The sequence below is a fragment of the Anoplolepis gracilipes genome, chromosome 9, assembly GCF_047496725.1.
Source record: "Anoplolepis gracilipes chromosome 9, ASM4749672v1, whole genome shotgun sequence".
NCBI classification, from domain to species: Eukaryota; Metazoa; Arthropoda; class Insecta; order Hymenoptera; family Formicidae; genus Anoplolepis; species Anoplolepis gracilipes.
In genome coordinates, this window is record NC_132978.1 from 11050174 (window position 1) to 11068028 (window position 17855).

A 17855-nucleotide genomic window follows, 5' to 3' on the forward strand; every position below is an offset into this window, starting at 1 on the left:
ATGCACTAGCCGAACGAATAATATCGAAATTAACGAGTTGGATGTATCATGCGTTGTTTGTTTGTTTCAACCGATCGATTCGATCGTTCGTGCGAATCGAGCGAAAACTGCGCGCAAAAAAGAGGAACGTGTGCGCTTCGCAATATAATTCCCCGTTCGTAATTTATCGCCCTATCCGCGGACGCTATTCATATTCAGTGGAATTTTGTGAAATTAATCGGCGTCGGTCATGAGCGTGCGAAACTAACGTGATCGTGCAAAAAAAAAAAAAAAAAAAAAAAAAGAAGAAGAGAAAAAAAAAGGGGGGAATAAGTGGCTCGCGCGCCGAGGGTGTATCGTACAAACGAGGAAAAGAGGAAATTGCAATTGCGAGATGCAGGTAATAGGGGATAATGGATAATAATCTAATATAGCACGGTGCTCCAATGCTCTTTCGCGCGTGCAATCGTGTTGCCATCGGAGTTTTCGAGCATTCGCTCGCCGGGCTAGTGCTCGAAACCCTGGAATGTTTGCCGGGCGCTGAAATGCTCTCTTCTTCTCAATTCGGGATTTTTATCCCAGCAGTATTTCGCGCTTCGCGTTCGTAAGCGGAAGCGCCATTTATTTTCAGTAACGGATTCACGATAAAATGGGATGTTAATTACCCTGAGCTTTTTTTTTCTTTCTCGATCTCTTTCTTTGCGTTCTTCTGCCTTTTTTTTTTTTTTTTTAACCGGTTGAGATCGGTTGTGGATTAAACACCGCGTCGACATCACCATTCGAAGGATTTCCTTTTAATCTTTCGTGCGCGAACAGCATCGCGCGTAAAAATACACCAATGGTGTTTTGTATTCCAAAGAGGATTTATTAACTTCTATTTAGAGCAAAAAACGATAGTCCACCGACTATGGTTATGTAACGCATCACTTTCCCCCCCCCCCCTACATGTGAATATTTTTTTAGCCATGAAGATAATTTTGTATTACAAATTGCATGCGCAGGAGAGTATAAACGATCACCTAAATTTATTCTCGCTTATCACTTTAGTGTATCACGTGTAAAATAATGTAATTAAATATACGAACGCGAAAATATGAGGACATGAGGTTTTAATTGATATAAATTAGATCTAGCGATAATTAAATATATAAACAGTTAAATAAATGAATAAATTTTAATTATAAATTTATATTTTATTATAATTCTAATTATAAATTAGATGTAGTAAAATTTTGCTTTTTCCTCGTAAATATTATTATCGTATATAATACACATATATCTTTTTTCGTAGCATTCGGAAATATAAATTCTGATCAACAAAAATTTACATACAGCAAAGAAATTAAATTTTCTCGACTAATCATTCATTAACTACACATGTTCGTTGTTGCATAATTTCCTACTCGCTGACAAAGGGATGAATAATATCTGCGTAACATTTATAACGAGCCATGCAGTGCAGTACCACAAACACAAATTCCATATATGTTTGCTCTATATGCGGATTCGTATTGTCTGTTTATTTACTTTTGCTTCGACGATATTTGCGCTCATATCGAATCAACCGTCTAGCTGTAATGCCGAAATTGTATCGTCATCGCACAAACGTTATAAAAGGAACGCGACGATTCAAGTCCGAAATCTCTGACAAGGACAAATAGCCTCCACCGTTCGCATCCACAGTACGTGTACGGTTGCCATGCCACATAAACATGAATGATTGTCGGCTAACGTATCGTTTCTGAAACTTTCTCGCGAATCCATTCTTCGTCGCGTTTCAACGCTCCGCGCGCTCGTCTATCGCGACCGATAATTTTTATCCCGCGGCTACGAAAACAATTTGTCGCGTCATCGTTGCACGTTGCACTTCGCACGTTTTGCATTCGCGCAAAAAACCATAAAAGCGTCCTGTGAGGAACACTCATTTGTAAATCCAACGCGAATTTATGAGTCGTCGCGCGGTAGATTTTCCGCCTATGACATGTCAAAGTGTATCTGACATGAAAATTCGGAATATTTCGTTCTCGAATGATTGTAGCATACCAGCGAACGGAAAATATTTGTAACGGAAAATTGCCATGTTAGTCGTGAATTTACGAGTGGAAAATCGTGATAAATTCTCGCGATCCGATATTAAATTGTATCCCATATGAAAATGCCGAAATATTATTTCCTTTAGAAATTTTTACTTTTATTTATTTATTTATTTATTTATTTCTTTTTTTTTTTGTTATAATATCACGATACAATTCTTTATATATCTATACGCATTCTTGATAAGCGCGATATAAATTTAAATCCGCAAGAATAAATAATTTGATGAAACGCGATTCTACGCACATAGCTTAAATACCATTCTACATAGATATATGCGCAGGACGACGCATGATTCAAGATGTAAGTTCCCGTGGAGAGAATCTCCTCGATTTCTCTCGACAACGCGCCGCTTACGTAGGTGGATTTTGAGAATGAGACATCGCGAAAGCGGGTAGAAGATGCGTGTGCCCGGGACGTGACTCAACAGTCGCGACGCGACAATAATGTACTGCTTCTAGCGCCCATATGGAGTAACACTGCCTATAAGATCGCAGTTGGGGCACGACCCCCGTTACCCGTTACGTGAAGTAATGTGTCAGCATACGTGCGCGCATACGTGATGTGACGATAATATACTATCCTTTATCCCGCCATTGCCAGCTCCCCTGGTAACTTACAGAAACTGAGTTTATGATCTGCGTAAGTAGCGTATGTATGCGCTACATTTAACAACCTGGTCTTGTATATATGGGCCTTTCGTCGTGTCATAAATCAGGTTACACGTGGAGGCATAAACAGTAACGCGAAACCGATAAAGTGCGAATGCACCCCCGAGCTGATTTAAATCTGAGTCGAGTAAAAAAGTACAGAAAAGTCGCGAATCGCAATCGGATTTCGAGGATATAAAATTGATAATTATTCTGATATTTGCGATCTAATTTTGCACGATGTATGTGGTGAATCCGTATTATCGCGAGCGATTAAAAAAAAAGATCTACAATTGTTTTATCTCGGAAATTGTGATAAAAAATTTTTTCATATATTTAGAATTCTTATTAGATGTGTGATTATATCGCCTCTTTTTAAAGATATTTGTGTATTTGATGACTACGTACGTGTTTGTTCGGTATTTTTTATCTTTTTTTTGTTTTTTTTTCACATTATATATGCAACTTTTAAACAATTTTCTTTGAAATAATATTTCTTTTCCTTTTCTTTCTTTTATCCAAACATATTTCTTCTTTATAATTTTTTATATTGCTATTTTTCTAACGCTGTACAATTAATTTTAATATATTTTAATTTTTACACACAATCGATATTTAATAGATTAATAGCTTTTAATTAACCTATTTAATGGGCTAATAAAACTTGCATAAATTTTGCGTTTATAATTAATGTACTTAAAGCTTTTATACCGACTATTTATAGTATAATTTCCAATTCTTCTTTATTTCTCGCAATATTACAATATATATTGTTTTCTACTTTTGTCTATATATGTTTCGTGTTTTTAGTTAAAACAAATCTCTATATGCATTAGAATGAAAAGATGATCAATTGATTAAAATAACGAAAGAGAATTCTTTCGGATTTGTGTATGTATTCTTATCTTACAATTAGAGTGACGGATAGCAATTTTATGATTGAACATCTAGCGAGATGCCATACGCTGATTTTATGTGAATATTGTGACTTTATTTATAGGATAATACAGGAAGATAAATGACTTAACGATGTAGTTACAGTTATCTAGATTTTATTAAGTATAACATTAGAATCCGGAATATCCGAGTAATATCCATGAAATCGAATAATGGATGGGCGACTCTTCAGTCTATTAAAAACATTACATTTAAATATGCACTATATCTCCAATGAAGATAAATTTTATTTATTTATATATGAGAATAATATAGAACACTATATATAAAATTATACAGAAATCATTTGAATCTATAAAATTACAAAGAAAATATCAACGGAGATGTTTTTGTATAATTGTGTAATTTTTATCTTACATAGTTTCTACTCTCTCTCTCTCTCTCTCTCTCTCTCTCTCTCTCTCTCTTTTATTTATTTCTCTTTTATATATGTAATGTGTAATGTCCTGTAACACCTTGAAGTATCTGCAAAAATATCGTCGGATAGAACATTAGCATGTCTACAGAAAACGCTGTTCTACTCGAAGAAGCGCCGAGTTATCGTAATTATATCACAGCAGAGTCAATGTTCAAAAGTTGCAACTCGTTTTCCATCGCGTACTTGACATGATAATGTAACGTAGAACCACGTCAGCTCGTGATGACGTGGAAGCGACGTGTTCTTGATATTCGTCGAGCGTTGTACCAGGTACCAGATGCTCATAACGAATACTTCCATGTTATGTTATGGCGAAGTTATCCTTCGCACAGAACCGGTGCATCGGGAAACGTGTTGTGGAAAATCGAACGTAATGAAACGGATATGTTATAATTATGACATTACGTAAATTAATATATTTTGATATTGTTACATCTCTCTTTCTCTCTAATACACAGAGATTTTTTTTTTTAAATTGCTTATTTGTTTATATTAATTTTTTCGATACATGAAAAGAAAAACTTGATTAGAAACTTGGAAAGGGGAAGGCGAGACGACACATTATATAAATAGAAATTTTACGGTGAATGTTTACAAAAGGTGCTCCAATAGAAACCGGAGTTTTTTTTCAGTAATCAACAAAATTATTATTAAAGTAAAATATATGAAAGTTTTAAGGAAGAGTAAATTTTTATTTAAAAAATATTAACAAAAAAATTGTAATAAATGGAACTGAATAGAATGTAATACATGGGCGAGGAGAAGCACCACTTCTGTGCACTCGTACCTTGTAGAAACTTTAACATAACCAACCCAACCCATGTCCGAGGGGGTGAAAAGTTTTAGAGAAAAGGCAAGGCTTTATTAAAAAGTTATTAACAAGAAAAAGTTAAAATATTTTTACCAAATAGAACGTAATTTTTTGACATTATGTACACGCACACGCATAAACATTTAATAGAGTGTACTCTTAGCAAATTCATTTATGTATAGTTGTGTAGTAAATCGAATGCAGGCGTAAAAGGGGTCCGCTCCTTTTCCTGCACTCTTTATCTCGTAAAAATTCTAATTTAATTCAATCTATGTCTAAAGAGTATATTTTTATTTTAAATAATAATTTGAATAATCTTTATTTTAACTAATAATTCACCTTTTAAATATGGGTTGAGTTAAGTTAGAGTTTTTACGGGATAGGATGCAGGAGAGTCTCTTTCCCGCATTCGATTAACTACACATAGATAAATGAATTTGCTAAGAGTACACTTTATTAAATATACGTGTGTACATGGTGTCAAAAAACTACGTTCTACTCAATAAACTTTTTCTGTTAATAACTTTTTAATAAAGACTTGTCTCTTTGTCTCCTCTCTTAAATCTTTCATACATTTCATTTTAATTACATTTTAATTGCATTTTGTTAATCGCTATCCAAAAAAAAACTTGAGTTTTTGTTACAGTACCACTTCTATACATTTACATTTAAGAGAATAATTTCATCCGTTTTGTGGAAATTTTGCTGTAAAATTATAATAAAAAATTTCTGTAATATATAGAAGTTAATATGCTGAAATAAAAAGAAAGTTGGATCGCTAATATAAATTGAACGATAAGCTCCATAAAACTCTCCGTGGTCAAATATTAATTATATCGTAAATAATAATGTCGGATTTAGATTAATGTCTATAACAAAAATTATATATTTTACGTGAAATAATTTTCAATCGTGAACATTATAGTAACATTACATTGTAAGAGAGAAATTAAGAATAATCACAGTTTTCTAATTATCATTATTATGCATTACTATTAAAAATTAACTATCTTCCCTGAAGATATTATTTAAATAAACTAAAAAAAATTAATGAAAAAATTATATTCTGTTGATAAATATGTAAATTATATATGGATATTAAAATATGAATGAAACGGACCAAGCAGACTGCACAAGTGCAAAACAAATCGCGGGGAGTGGAGAGAACATTGAAAATTTATTACTTAATTAATATTTAAATTTATTAAGCAAATATATTAGTAAGTGAAGAATGAATCTTGTAAAAACAATAAAAATTCAATATGTAATACAAATTGAATTTACAACTTATTGTTATAAATATTATTATTATTAATTAATAATAAGTTGTTAATATAAATTAGTCGCTAGATTTTATACGAAATTGTACGGTAGATATGTGATTATCATCTTTTAATAATAAATTTTTTCTACGAAATTTTATTGTGTTAAATTATTATAACATCATTTATTTACAATTTCAGCGAATGAATAATTCTTTGTTCAAACATTGCAGACAATTTAGTAAATTTATTTATTATTATTACAAACAAAAGCAAGTTCTTTTTATATAGAAACTGTTGACGGAACAATGAAATATTATTTTAAAAATACTTTTCAAATAAATATATAATATGAATAAAGAATAACAATTGTATAAATGTGTGACGAATTATAGGAATAAAATTTTATTTGAATAACAATTTATATAAAAATAATTGTTGAAATAATTTATTCATTTTTGACGTTATAGAAAAATTATCAGTTAATGTTCATATTTATTAATAAATTTGTTATAATTTAGTAGAGAAAATCTGACTAACTAAAGCGTTTATTACTTTACTAGGATAAATTAAGAACAATATTTTCTAAGAACATTCTATAAAAACATTTTTTAAAGAGAGGGAAAAAAAGAAAAAGAGAAGAAACTTATTATCTTTTAAAACTTTACTTTTCAAGGACAGATGCGTGACGAAAGTATCTCATATTCAATAAGAAAATGATTAATTATATTAAATAAAATTTTAAATGTGTCGGAAAGCAACTATCTTATCTTTCATTTATTCTATCGCTGTATAACTTTCGATAGTACACGAGTTACATACTAGCGATATATCTCGATATGTCTGGTACACACGCCAAAAATACGATCCCAGGATAAACTGAAGAAACTGTTTAAAGTTTAACGTCCAAATATACGGATATGGTTTCCTGTCAACGGTGGCACTTTTTATCTTATATATTTTTTACCATCATACATTTTACAATATTATAGATAGTATTAAATAGAAAAGACTAAAAATAGAGAAAAAGAGACAGAAAAAGAAAGAATTGCAGCAAGCTCAAGTAACATTTTAAATTATTTTACACGCCTTATGTTTGTATATTGTGTGTTGTGTGTGTGTGTGATATTAATTAATTTTCTTTTATAATTTCTAAAATATAATTTGAAATTTTCACTTACAATTCAATAAATAAATAAATAAATAAATAAATGATAAATGTGTGTATATAATCAATATATAATAAAAAAGTCTCTATATAATTTTATATAAATAAAGTTTTTAGTAAATATGTTAAAATAAACATAATTAATTTATATATGTAATCATATAATAAAGATGCATATATTTGATAAAAATAGGTCTAAATTCAATGATCTTTCGAATTTGTCGTAACATTTTTCAAAAGAAGAATGAAAATAACTAATAATAAGAATAAAAATGTTCAATAATAAAAGGAAATTTCTTGGAATGTTAATCGGCTCTGTCACAATGATTAATGACAGATATGAAGAAAGGGAAGGACGGTAAGAAGTAGTAGCGACGAGAAAAGACAAAGAAAGATGATAGAGTTGTCTCCCCGCAGAGAGGAGTCAATAGCCATTTACAATTCTCCGAAACCGTAGTAAAATCGTAGAGAAAGTTGCTCGTGTGCAGTCATGCATCGTTTATGATTCTATAGAATTCTCTGTGACAGCACTCTGTGTAAGTATGAACCTTTGCATAAAATGTGTCCTTCTACGTGTAGCTCAAGGATTAACTATTACAAATTCCAGGAATTTTCGTGCTCTACAAAGTAATAAATTACTATATTACTATATGTATTACTATATATTACGAATATTTGAAAGTTGCTCTCTACAGTTCTCTTTCACGTCATTAAAAAAAAACTCATATCGTTGAACTTGTAATATTACTTGATTAAGAAACAATGAAGCCAAGATGAGAGAAGAAAGTTAATATAATATATGAACGTGCACAAAATATTAGAAATTATATAAAATAAAAATTAAAGACGCTTTGAAAATTACATAAATATAAATTATATAAGAATAAAATTTTTAAAACGTTGAAGACGATATCGGTCTGACAAGAGAAAATCACGCGTACTCTGCTTCACCAATTTTTATATAAATTTTTTTACGAGTAGTTGTCATCCAATAAAATTTTCTTGCAAAAAAATTGCGCGTACATTTGTATTAATTTTTTTATGAATTTTTTTCCCTGCAAATATTTAGATGTGCATTAAATGGGTTTGCCAAGAAATTTTATGTGACAACGACTCATAAAAAAACTTATATCTAAATCGAAATGAAACACAGTATGTGACTTTATAAGACATATTTTAAAGAAAATTGAATTGTTGCTATATGTTTAAAAAAAAAGTGTGTCAATACCCCGGTGTAAAGCATTATTTTGAAAAACCGTTTTTTTTTTTTTTGTCAATTGTTAATTTTTTCAATTGTAACAGCGCGAACAGCGGATCGCCAAGATCAAATTTCCTGAGGAAATTATTTAGGACCGAAAAGTATGAAACTTTTTCAAATTTTAACCTAACCTTTGGATCTGATGTAAGCACAAACTATCTTTTGTCTGAGCTGTTATATTCTTCTCGAAGTCACAAAACTTTTATACGAAATATTTTTCGTATAAAACCTTTCTCGTTCGGAAACCTTAGTTTTAATCCGTTATTTAAAGTGGGGCTCTGCGCGATATTATTTTCAACGAAAATTTTGCTGTACATACATACGATATATACATGTGTTTTATTATGTTAAACGGCAACATTTGAAATTCAATTCGTTAAAAGTTGTATAAAATAAACGAATTGTCGAAAACAATATTCGACCCACGCTCTCTCCTTCCTATCCGCGAATTGTGTTTAACGAGGAAAATTTAATTATAACTTCGAAGGCGAGATCTCAGCACGGCTTAAAATGAACAAAGTACCAGCTATTGTATGTCCAGCACACACTGTATATACAGCCATACACACATGGTCATTCTATAAAATGTAATTTTACAAATCCCAGAGAGAACAGACGTAATCTCTTTAAACAACGCAAGTTATACCAACACTGCTGTGCCTGTAACAGATGAATCTGGAGAAAAACACGTCTCGTCCATTCGCTGCTAAAAAGGTATTTATTACTAGCATTGCGGTAAGAGCACCTGTACACCCTTTACTCTCGCCCATTAAGCTTATCGACTTCATGATTTCTTTCCAACGTAAAACAGCTGCGAAAAATCTTATTACGAAATATATTTAAAAAATGCATATAAAAATTATTACTTACAATGTTAAAGCAATTTCTCGTTTAGAAAATAGTTTGTATGTCGGTTTTACGTTAAAGAAAGTTAAATATATATTTCTTAATAAAGTTTGATATATTTTTTATGCTGAAAAGAAATCATGAAATCGATAAGTTTGATGGGCTACGGTAACAGATGTACAAAAGCTCTTAAACTATGGTGCTAACAATAAATATCTTTTTAGCAGAGCAATTTGATGGAACATACTCTTCCTCAGAATCATCTGTTATAATTATATCTTTATTTCATTTTGATTGAATTCTACTCAACTTGTTTTTCTACGGAAAGAAATCACATGTATCATAGTGGTATGTCCAGGATAGGGGAGATCGAACAGTTTTCGTTAAACTATCGTGTAGTACTACCGTGAAAGTCAGTGGAGTAAATGGCGTAACGGCGACAAGCAGTCGCGGAAATGCAAGTATGGCATTACAAAACTTTAACCGTGATTTGTTTTACGAGGGTCTCCAAATGTATTCTCGATTCTCGTTTCGGTCTTCGATTCGCTGGTAGCCAACACCCCTCGCGTGCAACACAGCGTTCATGTCACGTGGCAGGACACCGAAATTGAGCAATTAATTTAACAAGAAAGAGAGAGAGCAAACCATTACACATTTTCTCGATAATTTCCAGTCGAGCAATGAGAGACGCGGGATAACTGCTTCGAAACTCACGAGACGATATTCGGTCACAATCGAATAATTTTATTATTTTGCTCTTTTGATGGGAAACGTTATGTATCGTAAGTAATTGCGTAAAACTCTGTGAAAACTTTGTTTTATCAATATTCTTTTTTTATTGGTGTAATATTGACGCAAATTTGCTCTGCAATTTTGGAAACTATATGTATTTTATATTTTGATAATATTTATGCATGCGAGAGAGAGAGAGAGAGAGAGAGAGAGAGAGAGCGAATGGTATTGACGTTACAATTTTAATAATAATTATAATAATTATAATAATTATAACGAATAATCTGTTATTAAAAGTCATTAAAATTTTATTCGTTTGAGCTGACGCCTGTTTAATAATAAGCCGCATCATGATCGATTTTGCGATAAACGGGATTTGCGGGCGCGCGTAAATCGCGAAAACATTTTGCCGATAATCCGAAATCTGTTCCATCTTTTGCTTATCATCGGTGTATGTCGGTTACATTGATCCATTTTTCTTCTAAACCCTCGCGTAATGATGCTGAAAGTGTTCGATCGACTGAACCACCGTCGTCTGCGTTTGACAACGTCATGAACTGCATATAACACGCGCGATCAATTGCGTCCGCATCCAATCGAGGCGATCAACAGGCTTGAGTATTATTATCACTTTAATTAATTCAATTATATATTAACTCGCTTTCGCGCGTGATTAAGTTTTACCGCGCTTGTATTTTAAAATTCAAGAGAGAATTTAACGATTTGCTGCGAAAGCAGAGATAAAAATGCATTTTCATTCCTCGAATCTGTCGTTACGTCATTTTTCTTCGCGCCCTTAAAGACATTTGTTAAAATTACTTACATTCCGCCACAGTGCAATCGCGCTCGCAAAAGTAACCGTGCTGCTTCGCGATCGAAGACACGTTCCAACGAGCGTGCCAATGTTCATAAAAATGTTCGCGGTGTCTCCGAAACTTTAAACCGCCGTCTATTATTCCGACGAGGGATAGACGAGCCGACCGAAAGTTTCTCGATAAATCATCGTAGAACCGGGGAGAATAAAAAGCACGAAGAGTCGCGAGAGCAATAAATATTAATAGGGAATGGTTACTGCATAATCGATCAGAACTTTTTCCAGTCATTCCGTTAGTTGAAACAACTTTGCTGAATACATCCAGATATACTGGATGTCTCAGATTACCCGCGGATTCTTTGAATATTTAGATTTATATCAATTTTTTTTTTTTTTTAGCAAAAAATGTCCATTGATAATATTTAAATTTGTGAAGAACTGAGAAATTCGAAGAATTTCACAAATCGAAATCAAATTTTATACTTTCTTTTGATTTAAAATTCTATTACTAAAGCATTTCACTTTAATAAAGAATAAAGTTCAGTCGAATATTTAATATACTTAAAATACAATTTTACAATAAATTGCGGAAGAAATTAAAATGTGATGGAAATTTTACTAATTATAAGGTCAAATGTCAATTTTGAACACATAGAATAATTTGTAAAAAAAAAAAAAGAAATACAAAATAGACTCGGGACACCCTATATGTCGAGCTTCGTGCAAGAAGTGAGTTATATCTGGAAACCTTTTTAAGTTGCCCTTTGTTCATACCGCCGAGGGAAGAAACAATTACCGGACTTTTTAAACACTCCAGCCTGACACGATCCCGCCCGGGTCATCGCTCGTACTTGAAGAAACGTAATTATCAGGGAAACCGTGCAAGAAGCTTTTCGTTTTGTCACGAGTAAAACAATGGCTTTGTATGGCTGCAGCCATGCGTTCGCGGTAAAGTAATTGTTCTCGCATTAGCGTCGCCCGGTGTATTTTACTACAAGCGATTAGTTTGCTCAAATGCCGCATTAGCGATAATTATTATCGTTCGTTATCAGCGGATTGAAATAGAGATTTAACTGGCTTTCCCCCTTTCTCTCTCTCTAAATTGCGTTTAGCAAAGAATAATTTTAACTGCTACATTGTTTCATCATTTTCGACGATTCTGTAAAGGACGAAGTGTTATCTGGAAACTTTATACATCATTGGAACAATTAGTTATATGTACAGGAATTATACTGAAATTACGAATATACGTATATCAGAATATAATATATTTTATTTCTATTAACGTGTATCATTGGTTTTCGTTCAACGGCTCATTTAATATCTCATTTCTCATTACGCATGGTATTTTATATTTTCATGCATTCGTACATTTTATGCGAGTGTTGTGCCATTAAAATAAACTCGCACGTGTTACAGCATTATTGTTTATGATATATGCCATTACGAAACTATTACATTAATACTGTCTATGTGGAGTTGCACAATGACTTGATAAATATGTATAAGCATTACAATTTGTAATTCCATATTACAAACTAATGAGTGTTCCAGTTTAATGTGCGTGGAATGTGCGATATATTAGTTTGCAATTATTATATCGTTTAATCTTAATATCGAATATATATACCATACGTATATATGGAATTATTTTTGAACGGATATGATACAAGTCATTATCGCACTTTGCGTCCATTTGGAAGACCGCGTGAATACTTTGCTAAAAGCCTTGGATTATGTACATTTGCATTATTATCTTGTATCTAATTATCAAACATAATCGTTTTATCTAATTTAAAAGTATGCGTAAATTAGGTAAAGACACGGGAGGGTATTTCGAGATAAATACGATCTACATCTTTCTTTTTAAAATATAGAGAATTAAAGGAGCATATGCAAAGGCATCTTTAGTTTTATAAAATCATAATGAGACAAAAGAGAAACGATAAAAGAAGCAGAATTTAATCTGAAATATAAATTTCCATAATTTGAATATCTGTCTTAATCTTTTATGCTGGTTATCTGCAGTATATCAACAGCGTTTCCAAACATAATTTTAACGTCTGCTTATGGACTGATACGACGTGATTGATAATTTGATCTCTATTACGTTAAAAATGATCTTATCGCCTGCTGTTATATGAAAAGGTCTAAACGATTTCAGCCGTATAAGTATTCTGATATTTCATCGAATTTAATCGGATGAGAAGACATACTATACTAATACTGTTGACGAGGGTGAAACTTAATGTAAGTAGAAACGAGGTATAATAAATCAACAAAGTCTAATCACGAATAAATGAGAACGCGCCAAATATAAATTATATTAAATTGTATTCATGTAGTTGTGAAATATATAATACAGTCATTATATAAAAGAAAGGTATAAATAAGTTTTATTTAAACTTTCAAAAAGGAAATGGTATAAAATTCTACGCAGCGTAAAATTTCATCTTTGCCAATCAAAATTTCAGAGGATGGCGCGTCTCCGAAATTATGACGCGAGAAATTTTTATCTATTCTCTCTAATTTTTTTTCCGGAGATCTCATTTCAAGAGTGAGCGAGACGATTCTCCAGGCGCATCGAGAGAGATTCACCTGTATTAAAACTTGTTCATTTTCCGCGCTCACTCAATTTATTTGCGTCCATCCAATTTATTCCGCCGCGCTGGATGCAGAACGTATCTTAAGTCGAGATCCCACGTCTGTGAAAGAGTATACCAGCCCTCATTGAAACCAATCATGGAAAGCTTCGACAGCGTTTTTCTCTTGGTCCGGAAAATAAGAAGCATTTTAGATTCTTTGACGATACTCGTAATGCTCGGTATAACACTCTGCAAAAAAAAAAAAAAAAAAAAAAAAAGAAACATGTAAAAGCGGTTTCTTCGCATAAATTTCTCAGCTCCTTCGATTCATTTGAATATTTATAGTGCCACTTTAATGCGTTCTAGAATATTAAACCAATGAGAAATATTATATCAAGAAAGAAGGAAGCAGAATGTGCGAGAATAGATTGGATGCACCGATGTGAACAATTATTCTCGCGAAAATATACTTTATTTTCGGCTATCGATTAAAGTTTAAATTTTTGAGAAATGATTTCTTGGTGTATTCACTCTGCAACAAATGTGTCCTTTTTGCCAAATTATTATGCTAATAACTAACTCAACGAGATGTGTCTCCAGGCATGTAATTAAGCGTTTATCTCTAGTATTCATTAAATTCATTCGCATTTTCATGCTAAATCTTTGCGTCAAGGAACGTTACAATCTCCTTTGATATCGATTTCAAAAGGTTTTGTTTATTCTAATGTTTATTCATGCTTTATATCAAATAGTCTTGAGTGACAAGTGATATAAATGAATTTTTCTCAACGGTGCAGCGGTGAGAAGTTGCCGTAAATAGCAGCGCAAAATAAAGAGCTTTTATTAAAAGAATTTTATGTCACTGAAAAGAGGAAATTATTGCAATCTCCATTAGAAGTTCGCGAATAATTTTCGGCAAATATTATGCCCCGCGCTAAACTGTTCTGTGATAGAAAACATTCTAGGTATAAATTACGATAAACTTCGAACATTCATTTTTGAACGTGTAGACGAATAGTTTAATTTTTTAAATCCTGTTTTTTTAATATTTTTTTAATATTTGATATCAATCTCGTGAGAGAAAAAAGAATATTGAAATCTGATGAAATAATGATTGATCGTGAATTAAATTGCAAAACTGCTCTGATTTATACAATATAAAAGAAAAATATTTGATAACGGAAAGAAAATATTACGTTTATATTTTTATTTTGAATAAAAGATTATTTCATCACTTTACATGACGATAACAAGATTCTGAACGGTAGTATTTGTTGTTGTAGATATCGTATAAGTTTTATCATCTACCCATCTCAAAGTGTCTCTGGCTCAACGGAACCGTTAAGGATCGAGATCGATATCAAGCGACTTTGGCGATACCTGGGTATCGACACGGTTTGTCAATCGCAGATGATCCTGCACCACAAACGAACCGCGTTTATCCCACGCTTGTGCTGTTGCAAACACCGCGATCGATATAAGAGGAGTTACGCCCTCGAGCTTGTTGAGCTTTGAACGGTAGAACGTTAAGTTACTTCCTTTGACAAACTCAAGGAAATTTACCTATATACTCTCAGCTCAACTATGCTGAAAACAAGGGATTCGCTAGGGATTTAGTAATCGCTATAATATTTATACTTAAACTTAACTCATACAATAACACAATAACACATATGTGAAGAACACGTTAATACGTAAAAAAAATATTTCTATGAAATTTTCTCTAACGATCGATGCAACCCGCAACATATTTAATATTTTAACGTAAACATAAAATGAGATATATTTTGTTGACAGTTTCATTCTGTCGTGAAATACCGATATAGTAATGAAATAATTAATGTTGTCGTGTTTATGATTTGCATTATAATGACATAATTATTATGATTATAGATTATATCATAAACTGAAGCTATTACAACCATAACGGCTGCATCGACATCAAAGTAACTTCGCCATTAATATTTCACAGCGCTTTATTTTATCACCGCAATGATTTCAATTAACCGTAATTCTGTCTGAAAATCTTTTTTGCAGCTCTGTATTACTCTGTGTATATAGAAAGCGCACTTTATAAATGCGTTCCATTCAACGAGTTCTTTTGAAAAAAAAATATTCGAGATTTTTTCAACGAACTCAATAAAAGCGAAGGATTAGATAAACAATTGGCAGAATTTCCTGGACGATCAGCAGTTACGCGGCTAACTTTCACGAACGTGTCGCAGAAATTCGTTGGCTAACTCAATAAAACTCTACTCTCGTGCCGTACAAGCATCTAATGCGGCAGCAGCCGCCCAGTTTAGTTTCTTAGCGAAATTCTTGAATGCACGGCTTCGAAACTTTCCTCTCTCTTTTTCTTCTCTCTTTTCCTCTCTCTTTTTTCTCTCTCTCTCTCTCTCTCTCTCTCTCTCTCTCTCTCTTCCCTTCTTCCTCTATTTGACTTTCAAAAGTAGTATCACTATTTCCGAAAAACCGATTCCAATAAAAAGTTATTTGCCGATGCAAGCGAAAACATTTACTTTTCTTGCGATATTAAATTTCTCGTTAAGCGCACAAAGGATCAAAAAATGTTTTAGGAAATAGATTGTTTAACAAATTCGAATGATTATCGATGGCGTTTTTAGCCGAGCATTCGTTTCGCTCGATTTAAAATTGATATATTTTTATATTCAGTGGAAATAGAATTGAATACAACTTCTTTAATTCGGAACATTAGATAACTTTTATAACTTTATAAGTTTTTCACGTATTGTCATAATACCAATCTCTTTCGATGCAGTTTCTGAAATAATCCATTGTGCTATTGGAAACGGTTCGGAAACTATTATGTGAAGAAATGTGGAGCCTATACATCGTTGAGCCAGACGCGGGAAGAAAACCGCCCCTTCCCATGTGGATTTTCCTTCCTGCTTCTTATAAACGTATCTTACCCTTCTTATCCCATCCCTTTGTATCGTACAGCCCTGCTAGATACGCTATTCGTTCTTTCGCTTATAAGGCTTCGAGCACAGGCGAAACTCCTCAATAAAGGCCGCATTTGCGTGTATAGTGCATTCCGCGAATAATTCAACTTGCTCCGCGTGGCTTATGCGATTCGATATCGCGATGGATTCTGAACACGATCAATGTCAAACAACATTATTGTTATTGATTAAACTCCCACCAGCTGCGTCACAAAGGATTCTTGCTTGTTCCCCGGTGAGAACAAAAAAGAAGTATAACTTTGCATCATTCAAAATTTCGAAATTTGGTGCATTTCTATACTATACATTTGCGTTGCACATTTATTTTGTTTCGTAAACGTTCCTCATGCATTTTCAAAATACATGTGACAAGATGACTCATAATAAAAATCAGTGATCCAGAACGAAACACGATAGAGAGAGAGAGAGAGAGAGAGAGAGAGAGAGAGAGAGAGAGAGAGAGAGAGAGGGGGGGAGAGAGAGAAGGGTTACGATACCAATTCATGGGTGGCTCGCGAGAATGAGTTTTCCACGGCTTTTGCGGAACTATCACATGCCGGGATTTTCACGAAATATCCGAGGAAATTGCTTTGCGTTTCAAAAGCTTCACGCGATTATGGCATAAACTCGTTCATTAGAGCGATATTCGCGTGAGCGAAACTAGACGAGCGCGTTCAAAAATTCGATCATCCGACGTATGTCTCGCGGTCTCGCGTAACTTTTGCCGAAATAGAATCGCTGCTCTTAGACTAGATTCGCCAACATTCCTTCGGTTGTCGTACCGAAGGACGAAAATCTGCAAACAAAGTTTGCAGAACTTTCCAAACTTGCAGAAGAGCTTTTCACCAATTTAAATACATCAATTTATATAGAAAGTTTTTTAGATTTTTTTTTTTTTTTTTCAAAATATTGCTATTTAGACATGTTATTTAGAAGCGGTTATTATTAAAAAAAAATTATAAATTATAAATCTTTTTATAAATCTGTTACGTTAACAATTTTTTATATACTTACATCTAACAGCTTGTAAAATAACTTGGTAACTTCAGGATATTGAAAATACTGTGGAAATTCTGTCGACGGAAGAGTAGCTTTTTCTTTTCAGTTATTAAACATCTCGATATTCTTTATCTCAGTATTCTTTTAAAATTATTTATAAGATTAAAAGGGTTTTTTATCATTTTTATCTTTTTACTTGTTAAAATATATACTAGCGATCTTGGAAAAGAAAGAGAGAGACGTAGGATTTATGGTTTTTTCTCATTCGTTTTGCGCGTAACTCCGGAAAGATATCACGAACGTGCAGGAAGCAAGTTTC